Source organism: Cheilinus undulatus, linkage group 6, assembly GCF_018320785.1.
Source record: "Cheilinus undulatus linkage group 6, ASM1832078v1, whole genome shotgun sequence".
NCBI lineage: Eukaryota > Metazoa > Chordata > Actinopteri > Labriformes > Labridae > Cheilinus > Cheilinus undulatus.
In genome coordinates, this window is record NC_054870.1 from 29,353,216 (window position 1) to 29,366,053 (window position 12,838).

Sequence of the window (12,838 nt, forward strand, 5' to 3'; positions counted from 1 at the left end):
CATCTTAATCCCTTGACTGATTTTGTTTTCAATGGTTTGTAGGTCAGATTAGTGAATTCAAAAGGAAGAAGCCAAAATGAATATTTTGCAGCATAACATTTAATAACTTGTCCCAATTTAGTATGAATGCATATTTGTGGGTGACTAAATACTCTAGCTTTGATGCTCTCATTCAGTACTTTCAAGTTTCTATTATTGCTACTGGGGATAAGAACTATGGTTGTCAAAGTTTTATTCTTTGGTACCATTTCTTTTTTACTATAAATATTCTCTTTTATGTTAGTATTGATAGTATCAAAAGGGTTCTAAGTTCAAAGAAATCCAGATCTGTAGTCATATTTAATCCTTTTACTGCTAGGAGAGACGAAACGGACCGTGTATGACTTTTGCAATTCTGTCAATCTGCTGGAGTTTGCTTGCACTTTTTAATTAATGAAAAAAAAAATCACCCAATATTTGGAGCCTAGGAAGTCTATTTTGTTGCTGACGTACTGAAACAGGTATTGATGTCATATTTGGATAAATACTGATTTAAAGTTTGTGACTGCGTATGTAAACAGTATGCTTACATTCCAGTGAAGTTAGTACTTTAATGATGAGCAACCTTTGTTCCCAAATTCTTCAAAAGTAGTCAGTATCCAATTTATTTTTGGGTTCTGACAACTATAGCACAAGGTTTACAAATATTCTTATTGATCCTGCATTTTTAAACTCTTCTATGGAGGGAATTTAGCTTTATGTTTCTTTGCTTTTATTATTTTTTAACTTTTATTTTATTTAAACATGAATTTCTATTGAGAACATGAATTTCTCTTACAAGAGAGACTTAGACAAGAAAGCAGCCATTCAAAATGACCAAAAAACATTTTAAAATCCCATGAAAAAAGTATTAAATTACACAGTGGCCTTCAAAAATTAGAATTAGCATCCCTCTCTTATCCCTTTTTTATGATACTCATAAAAATTAAAGAACAGTCCAACAGGCCTTACTGAAAGTATTTCTATAACCAAGGTGAACTGAAAACAATAACACAAGTGACTGGGGGGGCTTCTTGAAACTAGAATTACTGGTAATAAAGACTGCTTTTTTATGAAGAGTGTGAATCAATCCAGAAAAGTATGAAGAAACCAAGGCCTTGTCTTTTTAGTACAAACCAATTCTTGGGTGCATGGAGCCACATTTTGACCAGGGCAGCACCAGTGATAGCCAGGGCCAACCAGGGCTCCCCTGAAATCTGATTGGCCTCCTTAAAATCCTTGAAATGACTGGCTATTTGCCTTGTCAGCCATTAACTTGCTGTTGAAGCATACCCAATCCCTAAGAAAGTCTTTACCTTAACTGGAGTGGATTAACTCACTTTAATATAAAGCTGAGGTAAATTTAAGTGGCCGTGCATCCTTATATATTTCTGTATTTGGCCCTCAGTGGAAAAAAGTTTGGACACTGCTCCTCTGCTTTAAGGACATGCCAGTTTAATAAAGCCTTTTTATATTTTTTGTAAAGACAAATGCCTTTTGTTTCTTGGGAATTTTCTCCAGGTACAATGTAGGAAAAAGCTATTTTTCCAGTCTTTCAATAATGGAGCAACTCCTGTGTGCTAGTTCACGCAGACGACTGGAATTGCTCTGATTTCACACCTGGCATGCAGCATTATCTAATGTCTTGAAAAGAAACCTCCCAACTCAGTGGCCTATACAAGAAGCAAGATGACCTTTCCCTCTGCTCTGCTATGGCCACCTGTAGGCTCAGATGGGGGTTTAAGATCTAATATCATTACTCTTCAAATCCTGCCTTTAAAGTAAATCTAAGGAGTGGCATGGTGTGAGCCTAGATGTTCTTCTATAATAAATGTTAAAAATGATAACAAAGGTGAATTTTCTGACTCAACTAGGGGTGAGGAAAAGCAACAACTAAGACAATCACTGACACCCTGTAGGGCTGAAATATAGTGGAAGACTAGCTCTCCTATTATGATGTGGTACATTTGGCACTTGTCTTACATTTCATTGTTATAAACTCAACATAACAGCATAGCCTTTTCTTTGCATACATAGTTAATGCCAGTGTCCTTAATTATTCATTAACATTTGTAAAATAAAAAAAAATTAAAAAACGGTAAAAGTTAAGAATATTTTGAGCCCCATTCTAGATTGCAGACAGATCGAAAGAAACTATAATAGTGAGAAAAAAATCTATTTTCTTGGAGCATGAGCTTCAATGTAAACATTGTCAATGTCATTTTTTGAAGCCTTGGATGCAAAACAATTAAGAAAAAGCATATAGCAGGCAGGAGGACTGTAAAAGATGATCGAAACACGAGCATATTAAAATTGAATTCAAAATCCTGCTTAGCTTTTGTCTGATACTTAAAGCAATGCTCCCAGCTGAATGTCCTTGGAAGCTTCAGAGCAGTAAATATCTGTGCTTATAAAAGGCTTCTATGATTCATACAGCATATAAGGCTCAGGCTTTAAACTTACAATTTAATTGTGTAACACATATGGAAAATTCATTATTTTGGAGGTCACTTTGGTAAATATGAACAGCAGGCCAAAACATAATCAACCTTTAACACGAGCATAAAGCTTCTTCCATAGTGTGCACATACATAAATGTGTACATCTGTGGTGACATATTTCTGCTTTGAATTTCATGTTTGGCCTTGTTGACTCCACATGTTGTCCGCCTACATAGTCACTTTCATATGCATCACATCTAGGCGCGCATGCACACTTTTTAACCCATCCACCCACACATTTTAGAGTGCACAAAGATCATGTGTGCATGACTTTAGACTGCAGTCTGGCACACTGCATCTCACTTTGTCTGATTGTTGAATAAATTAATATGTAACCAGTGTTTTGAGATAAACTGTATTATACCCAACACTATGTCAGGTCATATCTGGGAGAACTATTTGTTCAGGTGGCTGATACTTTTACAGTATATGATACTAAAATGGTGACTATTTCCAGATTAGGTACTTCTAAATTACATATCTGGAAAACAAATGATAGAAATTAGATCTCAGAGAGCTGATAAACTTCCTAAGCAGTGGCATGTTTAAATGGAGCTCTAAGTGCTGTGCTGAAATTTAGTCACTGCCTTTGATTGTGATCTAGTCAGTAAAAGAAAATCTTTTCTTGATACAAATAAATTCAGGGTGGTTTTAGAAGAATTCTAAATTTAACTGCATCAGACATACGGTTCTGTTTTTTTAGAGGCCCATATTCAGCTTATTGATGAAACATCAAAGATCCCTCAGGTAGGTACAGTCCACAGCAGAATAGTAGTCTATATCCTACTGCACACTGCAGCCAGTAAACAGTGGGGGCTCTTAATATTTCCAATTCATGCCCAGGCAGCTGTTGATCAATCCATCTTAATCTACAGTCTGTGGTTTGGATAAAAACCTTCAGACGCAGCAAGAAAAGTGTAGCAGCAGGAGCTGTTTCTGTACTTCCTGACATCAGGTGGTTCATCAAAGCAGCCAGATTCACAAACACAAAGACTTGGATGGAGAGCACACTAAACATGAGTCATTGTTGGATTGAGAGACAAGTCTGCGGGTGCCAAGGAAGTTCTTGTGCTGAACATTACGTCTGCTGGGGTGTCTGTTTGAGGGTTTCTTCGTGGGGTAAGTCCTTACCATCTGTCCTCACTGTAAGAGTCATGGAGACGGTGCCGCCAAGTCAGGCGTGAAAGCAACGTGAGGTCTGTTTGTGTGCATGCACTCACATACAAAAATATGTATAACACTCAAACTGCTTGGCTTGATCTCTGTGAAGGCGCATAAGTATACGTGTGCTCCTCGATTTGCAGCAGCATCAGTAGAGATGGACTGTCATGTATTATTAGCTGTAAGCCATGCAGGTTGCAGGTGGGTGTCCTTTGATTATCAGCAATTATGCCTAAACTGTAGATACACACTCAGAGATAACAAAAACCCTCTCATTTAGCCTTTTTGAATAAAGGGAAAGATACCTAGAAATGTTAGATATGATTGAACAGACATCCACGTTTTACACAGTGAGAAGTATCTGACATTAATGAGAGGTTAGCTTACAAGTGATTGGTGCTCCTTCAATACTCTAATTTTTAAATTATATGACAGGAAAAAATATTATTTTGAAAAGCTCTACTTTCCTTGTGTAGATGTGATATCTTTGTATTGATGCTTTAAGGTTAGTTTAATGGCTACAAAGCCAAAATGTTAACCCTAATAAAGAACATTAAAAAATACAAAGCCCTGGGGGGTTCCACTCCTAAACACTGATTTCTGTCATTTTGCTAGCTCGGACTCTCATCAAGCCTTTTTGAATAAGAGGAAAAATTGCTTTCAGCTGGTTTCAAAGTGCATGAGAAGACAATATGTATACATAGCCAAAAATCCTTAAACAAACCCCTCAAATTTTGGGCATCCATGATGATATCTTGAGACCACTCCTCCTAATTTTGAATTTTAAATGACTTTGTAAATTCCTCAATTTTTTACATGATGTTTACCTGTTTCTGAGCCCATTTGAACTTCAGGAAACTTTAGACCGTGGGTTATAAAGGCAGATGCTTGGTTTGAAGGTAACAAACTTTATTTAAATATTAGTAAGAATACTTTTATTATAAACAGGGTATTAATAGAGTAAACTTCTCTCTTCTAGTCTGTACTGATGAACTCCTAAACTTCAAGTGCCATATTGATGACTTCACTATAAAGTTATCCAAGTATGTTGGCTGTTTTTTTTTTTTTTTTTTTAATTTCCACACTCACACTCTTAAATTTATTTGCTGCACAATTAATGTAATCGCAATATCAGGCTGTGCTAAACAATGATCTACTAGAGGGCTGCACAGGTTTTATTTTAACTAGGTAGAACCACAGAGGTTAATAATATGTCTGAAGAAAGGCCTTGAAGTATACAATAATGTGCTCTGTAGATGTACGTTTATTATTGAAGAAAGAGAAAACTGAAAAAAAAAAGTTATTGTGAAAGCAATTCTGTAAAGTTTTCAGTTGAGGAATACACGTCCACATTATCATTACTTTCTGCAATTCCTTGAAGACCAAATGCACCCATGACTCCAAACATGAATTCATAATCACCCATGGCAAGCTTAAAGGGGACATATCATGCAAAAATCCCTTTTTCAGGCTTTTTCTAACAAAAATATGTACCCATGGCCAGTCCACAATCTCCCTCGAGAATCAGCAAAATCCATTTCTAACTCCCCTCTCTTTCTCCACCTTGCAGAAAATGTGTGCTAAAACAAGCTGTTCTCAGATTTTACCCTAATGATGTCACATGGGGAGTAAGCACCCGGCCCCAGGTTTGGTTGGCCCTCTGTGCTTGGAAGAAAGTTCCATGCTCCTCTCCTGGTCTTCCTCGCAGCTGCTGGCTGAGATTCTGGATAGCTCATGTTTTGGGGACCTCTGAGACCAATATAAACTGGTCTTTAAAGGGTAAAATATGTGATCTTAAACCAATGTATTCACAATTGCACAACTTCAACTCACTCAGCATTACTAAAAAGCATTTAGGCACAAACCCTGATGACAAAATCATACACATACAAAAAAGGACGAATGTCCATTTCCTCATTGAGTCTTGAGAGTACAGATCCAGAATACCTCACCTTTTAGAAGAAGGTTGTTGAAGTCTCCCCCTTGCTGTAGGAGTGTAACATATTAGATACCAATGTAACTTGAGGAAGCAACAGAATGGTTAATCGAGTCAAAGTGGTTTGCAACAGGACTTTTTGTCATGGCACTTCGGTGTCCTGAGATTCTGGTTTTCAAAGGTCTAGATGTTTTATGTGCAAGTCCACAAGGACACACATGTATGTAGATTACATTGGAAGAGTTACATACGTTTGATGGCTGCAGCTTCTTTTAGTTGAGTTTTGCGGTTTCTGATATATAAAATCATATAAATAAGGAATAAGACTGATGTTAGTCTTTCTGCCGTAGCAGACACTGGCTCTTCACATAAATGTAATTGGTGAGCTGCAATGTTAACCTCTAAAAATTTAAAGAGAAAAAATATTTTTTATTAGGAACCATACATTTATATTCCTTTTGTAATTTTTTGACAGGGCCAAAAAAAAGAAACAAAAATTAAAATCATGTTTAAAGCATGAGGATAGACATGAGAAGAGACTGTTTGAAACAATATCTTTCCTTTCATTAACATGCAGCTTCTATTAAATGTTGGTCACAGATATTGCAGAGGGATTGAAGGAATTCCCTGCTGCAGCAGTATTGGAATTTTTCCCAGGGAAGGAGAGACTGCAATTTCATGCTGCAGATAGGAAGGTTCTGATCATTGTTTGTTAATAGTTACTGCACAGCACCTCCAAGTTCACAGACCTAGAGTCTCTGGATACCTGGTACCAGAACACCCTAAGCCATCGATTGATGTTCTTCTTTTTAGCTAAATCATCTGATCTGTGGAAGAATGTTTAGGAAACTCAAAGCAGAGGTGTTAGCCATTCTCTACCTGGCAGTGAGATAGATCAGATGTTAGGGAACGATGCTGGACAAATTTGGTAATCCTTAAATAAGCAAATCATGTGAACTTGGAATGTATGGCAGACGCCCCTGTCTGTGAGGTCTTTAACTCCCACCTCAAAGCCTCCACTGTGGCCAGATAGATACTGGTGCCTGTCGGTGGATAATAATGGTGAGGGAAGCTGTCCAGCCGGAAAAAAAAAGCCTTTTGAGGTAGGCTAGCCCAAGGGTCTTTGGAAGCAGCTGTGGAAACAGAGACCCTGGTGTGGCAGGAGCTGAAGGAGGCTATGGATGAGGATATTCTGGCAAACTGTTCCATCACTGAGGGGAAAGCAGGGCTTGGCTCTAAGAAGAGTGAAGAGCAGAGTTTAAAAAAAAAAAGCAGATTCAGTTTGGGGATAGAAGACACACTTTGAACCCAATCAACATGATTGTTGATGAGAAGACAGAGTCTGAAGATCCAGGGGAAGTCACACCTATATCCTTGGCAGAAGGCTGCCGAGTTAAGCCCTTTGCACACCAAGGGCGACACAAATATACAGAAAACGTCACTGTTCATTCAATAAACTTAGTTAAATTTCTTGTAGCTTAAAAAGGAAAAATCTTGCAAACTGTTGCTTTGCATGTAAAGACTAGTCCCCACCCTAGTCTGGTACCAGCCAATCACAGGAACATTTCTCTTTGCTCTAGAATGTACCATGCTTTAAAAAACATTAACCCCTCTTGGATGTTTTACCTATTTAAAAAAATCAATCATGGCAAATATAATTCATCTTTGAGAAAAAAGAAACAAAATATTAATAATAATACTTACCAATAATACCTTCTATCACTTTTATGGCCACGGGTTTTAAGAGGTTCTGCTTTTTCAAACCACTCCTGAGTCATTTCTGATACTATTATAAGTTTCATTATAACTCTAGCTATGGGGACATACACTAACTTCAGCACTTCATAAAGATAATGCAACTTTTTGGTAAGTATTTCAAGTGTTTTTTTCTTTTTTTTTCCTCCTTTACCAAAGACAAAAAGCAGTGCAACTGCATCAGCTTGTCCTGGTTTGTACTTCCCCCTGGAGTCCTTCACACTGACTCTTAATGTTGTTTCCTGCCAGCCAACACATACGCACAATAAAGACATCAAACTGTTTTGTGCAGCCACAATGCACAGGCTATATTTGCAGTAAACCTGCTTGAACAGGTTCTAAGAAATTAATGATCACATATAAAAGAGGTGAATAAAAATATTCAATACCCACAAGGGCTTGTAGCTGATAGATGGACCCTATTATTTCTAGAATAAAATGCCTGTTGTTTTCTCTAAGTGTATTCTAGGCTATGAATATTTCATATTTCAATTTTACACGAGTGCAGTTCTGAAGTTGCTGAACTAAGCTCACATAAAAAGAAACACACACCACATATAGGAATAAAAGTAGGAAATAGGGAAAAGTTAGAATATTGATAGCTGGTATAAGTTTCTTAAGAAAGCCCAAATGACTCATTTTTTTTGGCTGTTTTTTCAGGATATCCTTACACTTGACTAGTAGACTACACACAAAACATTTGAATGTACTTGAGCTAAAACCAACAGAAAAATCAAGAATATCTGAATCAGTCAAAGTACCTCTGCTCTGAAGGTGAGGCTCCATGACTCAGTAAGTACTGGACGGTTTCAACGTCGCATCCTGACACCCACTGAAAAGATCTAATCTGGGGCGGCAGCTCATTATCACCTCACCTCTGAGAGAACTCGGCATCCTGCAGCGTCTTGATAGTCAAGGTAATTAATTCCCTTTCTCTTCACATCTCTGTGCATGCTACGGTGAGACTGCAAAGCTGCATGGGAATGAGGACATGATTGCATTTTTAAACGATTCTTGACATGTTGAATTGTATCTTTTAATGACCACTTGGCTGTTGTATATTCTTTTCTTGTTTTGCCAGTCCTATGCACATCCCCTCTCTCCTCTGATTACGCAGGAGCTGTGTCAAAAGGGGTGAAAAGGTCCAGGACACATATTCGCCCTCGTCAGATGTGAGTGCTCCCACAATCCAATTATCTCACCTGTTTCTGCCGCCCACATGTTTTATCCATCTATCTTCACACCTTTTTTATCTCTATTGTTCTCCTCCACTTAACTCCTCAACCTCATCTTCTTAGCTTACACCCACCTTGTCGCTCCCTTCTTCGCCACTTTCTGATTCGTCTTTTTTTCCTCAATCCCCTGCCTTCCTGAAGAGGAAACTGAAAAATCTTGGAATATAGGGGCATAAGGGATTTCAGCGTAACTTGAAGCAGGGAAATTTTACATTAAAGTAATCTTCAACCAGTCTGACTTAATTGAATTTGAAATAAAGTGAGTCACCCTCGGCTCTGACCATACAATTACATTTTCATGAGTTTCCGAGCACTGAAAATTAAGGCTGACTCAGTTTCATGTGTTTTAACCTTTCACTCATTTTTGCCAAATGTGCAAGTAATTTCAGGAGTGGGAAGACTGTCAGCAGAATAGAAGTACAAGCTGGAATAAAACCACCAATAATCATATTTTCATGTCTTTGCAGGGTAGTAGACTGATGATTAATACCCACCCATTTAAATATGAGACGTAGACCTGTGTTATAGCGAGACCTCCCTCTGGGCAGTATGCCAGGGATTGAAAACTGCCTCACCTTGCTTCATGGGAATATTCATTATCTTGTGACTGTGTGTATAACCTCAAGTCTGTTTTACAGCTTGAATAAATTCTAAGACTTTAATGTGGCAGCAGTTTGTTGGAGAATGGTTATTTAAGCCCTCTGAACTTAGCTTGAAATATTAGTATATTAAAAAATATCTATCAAAACTCACAGAAAGACAGTTTTTGTGAATTAAGGTTACCAAGACAGCAGGAAGAAAAGGCTAATTTTAAATAGAGGTTCAGCACTCTGGTTCAATGGCCAAGGCAAATTTGAAATAAAAGGTAAAGATTAAGGTTATTAGTAGTGTTAGTACACATAAAAGGTATGAGTGAGAGCCAAGACAAGGAGGGTTATGAGCTCTGTGGTCAAGGAGGGCTACTTTCAGGTTTAAATACCAGCTGCTCCAGTCATCATTCTGTCAACTTTGCTCTATAAAATTATTGATTTATATATCGAACAAGTGGACTTTCATTAAGGGTGAAACCAAAAAATGTATTTACACTTTCTTACTACTTAGGTCAGGCTGAGGCACCCATGTGCCGTAAAATCAATGCCAAAGGCAGCAAGTTGTCATGCCTCTAAAGCTCCACATTAGCCCCACTGTTGATTCAGTGCCTCATTTCCTACAGCCTCTGCTGCCTCTCTCCACGTCCTCCTCTTGAATCCTTAAACCTCCTTATAGTCCTCATCCTTTCACCCTCACCTCCAACTCCATTACGCCCACATTCTCTCTAAAAGCTGGAAGCACTATACTCTTGTATGGATAAGGCTGAAATTGGATATTTTAATGGTCATTGGCATGGAAACCCTCCACATACACTTAGATGCAATTCTAGTCAAAGGTTTCTGAGATGTCTGTGACGCATGCTTCAGGGTGATGTGCTCTGTGAGACCAAGAAATCCCAGGTAGCCAGAAAGAGGATTCTGAGAAATAGCATTTATCTCAGACATTACTCATAAATGTATTAAGCAAAGTGTAGTTTTAATGGCACTGCAGATTAGGGCAGCTCACTCTTGTGTTGTCACATTGTGCTTCAACAGTGCAGGCTGATTAGATGCATTTAGAGTGGTAGTAAGGACTTCCTGTTAGGAAAGCAGCTACTTTACATATATATGTACATATATGTATATATACTGTATATATACAGTGCATTCAGAAAATATACAGACCCCCTTTTACATTTTGCAATGCAATGTGCAGGAGCTTTAGATTAAAGCTCCCCCTCCTCACTAGATGAAGTACAGCTCATAAACGAGTCCACCCTGTTAATAGATGGAACATCGGTGTACATGTGTAATATATTTAGTTTTGGTTTCAGTTTTTAATCATACTTTTTATGTGGTCATAGAGGTTAATTTTTAATTATATGTTATGAAAATGAGCAGATGTGACATCATGATTGACAGCTCTGTTCACAAATAGAGCTGCTGCAAATGTGTGCACCCTGTGACTAGCAGAGTAGACGAGGAAAAGTGGGCAAGAACTGCCAAAATCAACATAAAAGTCACTGAACTTTGAAAACAACAAGTTTCTGTTTGAAATAAACACAAGAATCTGTTCTGCCATCACACAGACTCTGGCCTAAAATGCCCAACACTAATCCATCAGTCCATCCATTCAACTTCTTCTTCTTATCTGAAGCTGGGTAGCGGGGGGGAAATAGGTCAACCCAGACATCCTTCTCCCAAGTAATTTTTTCCAGTTCATCTTGAGGGATTCCAGGACGATATCAGACCAGATGAGATATATAATACCTCCAGTGAGTTCTGGGTCTGCCCTGCGGTCTCCTTCCAGTTGGACGTGCCTGGAAGACCCCCACAGGGAGGCGACCAGGAGGCATCCTGATAAGATGCCTGAACTGCCTGAACTGGCTCCTTCTGTGGAGAGCTGAAATTCTGTGGTCCCTGCAATTGCATCTTAATATTCTGTCCATGTCCAAATGCCAATCACAGGGATTATTTTTGCTTCATCTTTGAAGGTTGAAGCATGGGTTTCATCTTTACAAACAGTCCATAAGACTGATCAGCTTTGATTAGAAAAGACTGTATCAAAAAAAGGGACGTTGTCCTCAAGGCATCCCTGTTTGTCTGTTGACTATAGTTTTGAAGTTTGGTTTCAGTCTGTTGCTGTTTTTTTCTTTGGGAGTCAAATGGGAACAGATTAGGACTAATGGGAGGCATTACCATTATAGTTGGAATGTTAAAATGCCATGATAATTTTGGCATCTAATGCTTTCTAATACACTTGAGCGGTATCTAGATGTTTTTTTCTGTTCACAGGAAAACAATAAAGATCTTTGAATCTGGGTTGAGAAGCCATTGCTAATCATAAATCATCCGTTTTGCATCAGTTAAGATCTTTGAGTCAACTTCAACATGCAAGTGGAATTTCACTATTGCTAGTAGATGTAGTCCATCATTAGTAGCTAGCTGAAACACAGTGAACACATGAAAGCATGTCTTTGTTGGAATACTTGTACAGCTAACTGCTGGCTACAGCTGAAGCCCTGAGAAGTTGGCAGTTGATCTCAAGGTAAAATTCTTGTCAAATAAAATAGGCTTAGAGGATTTCAAGGTAGCTAGATCTTTATCACGCGTAGCTTTATGGCACAAATCTCACCAAGTGACCATGTTTTAGTTAAAATTTAACTAAATTTATGCATTTTTTTTTTTTAATAAAATGGGTAAAACGTGCAACTCAAGATCATTTAAAGATATTTTTCATTTTTTGGAAGGCATCTGGTGACCCCTCGGTGGGTCACGACTGTAAAACTGAGAACCACTGGAATAGAGAACAAATTTATAAGACTAGATTGGTCTAATAAAGTTGTTCTTTAAACAAAACGTATTGCTGGTAGGGCTGTCAACATTTTTGATCATTTTCAATTATTTCATCAAAGGGTCAAAAAATGTAATAAATGAATATACGGTGATCAATCCCACTCTGATGCCACCACACAACTATCTAAAGTATCCTCGTAAACTTGATTGAAACTTGATGCTTTAAATTCTCTGTGCTCTTAATTCTTATAATTTTATGGATAACATCCATATTTACAGATCATCACTAACCTAGACTGACTAGTAAGTAGACGATCTGTGCTGGTCTCCACTTGTCCGGTTTCCAAAGCTAGTAGAGAATTTGAATGCCTTTCAGAAGCATGTCCTTTCTGCTTGTTTTGTTACCATTATCTTTAAATCTACCAGTAAGTGTGCTGAGTGTGCTGCTGTATTAACTAGGATTCATGCAAATGCTTGAGCTAAAACACAGAAGTTTCTCAGCTGCATCTTAATCTAACTGCATATAATACTAATGCTCTCTAAACATTTAACAGCAAAAATAATATTGTCCAGAAAAATTGTTTCAGAGGACAGTTATTTCTTCTTTAAAATACTAAGGCTTTTTTCTAACTTGATGGAAACTTTCGGAGAGGAGATTCAGTGTGTTCCTAAAAAGCTGAAGGTTTTACTGGGGTTTTAAAACAAAAACAAGTAATTATTTCTCATTTTATGTCACAAAAGAGGGATGGAGTCCACTTTTCTGTGGATTACATACTCACAGTACTCTTGGGTTTACCACTCATCTCTGTGGATAAGTGCTGAATTTGTTTTATTTTTGTTCACTTAACACAAATATAATTTTTGGCT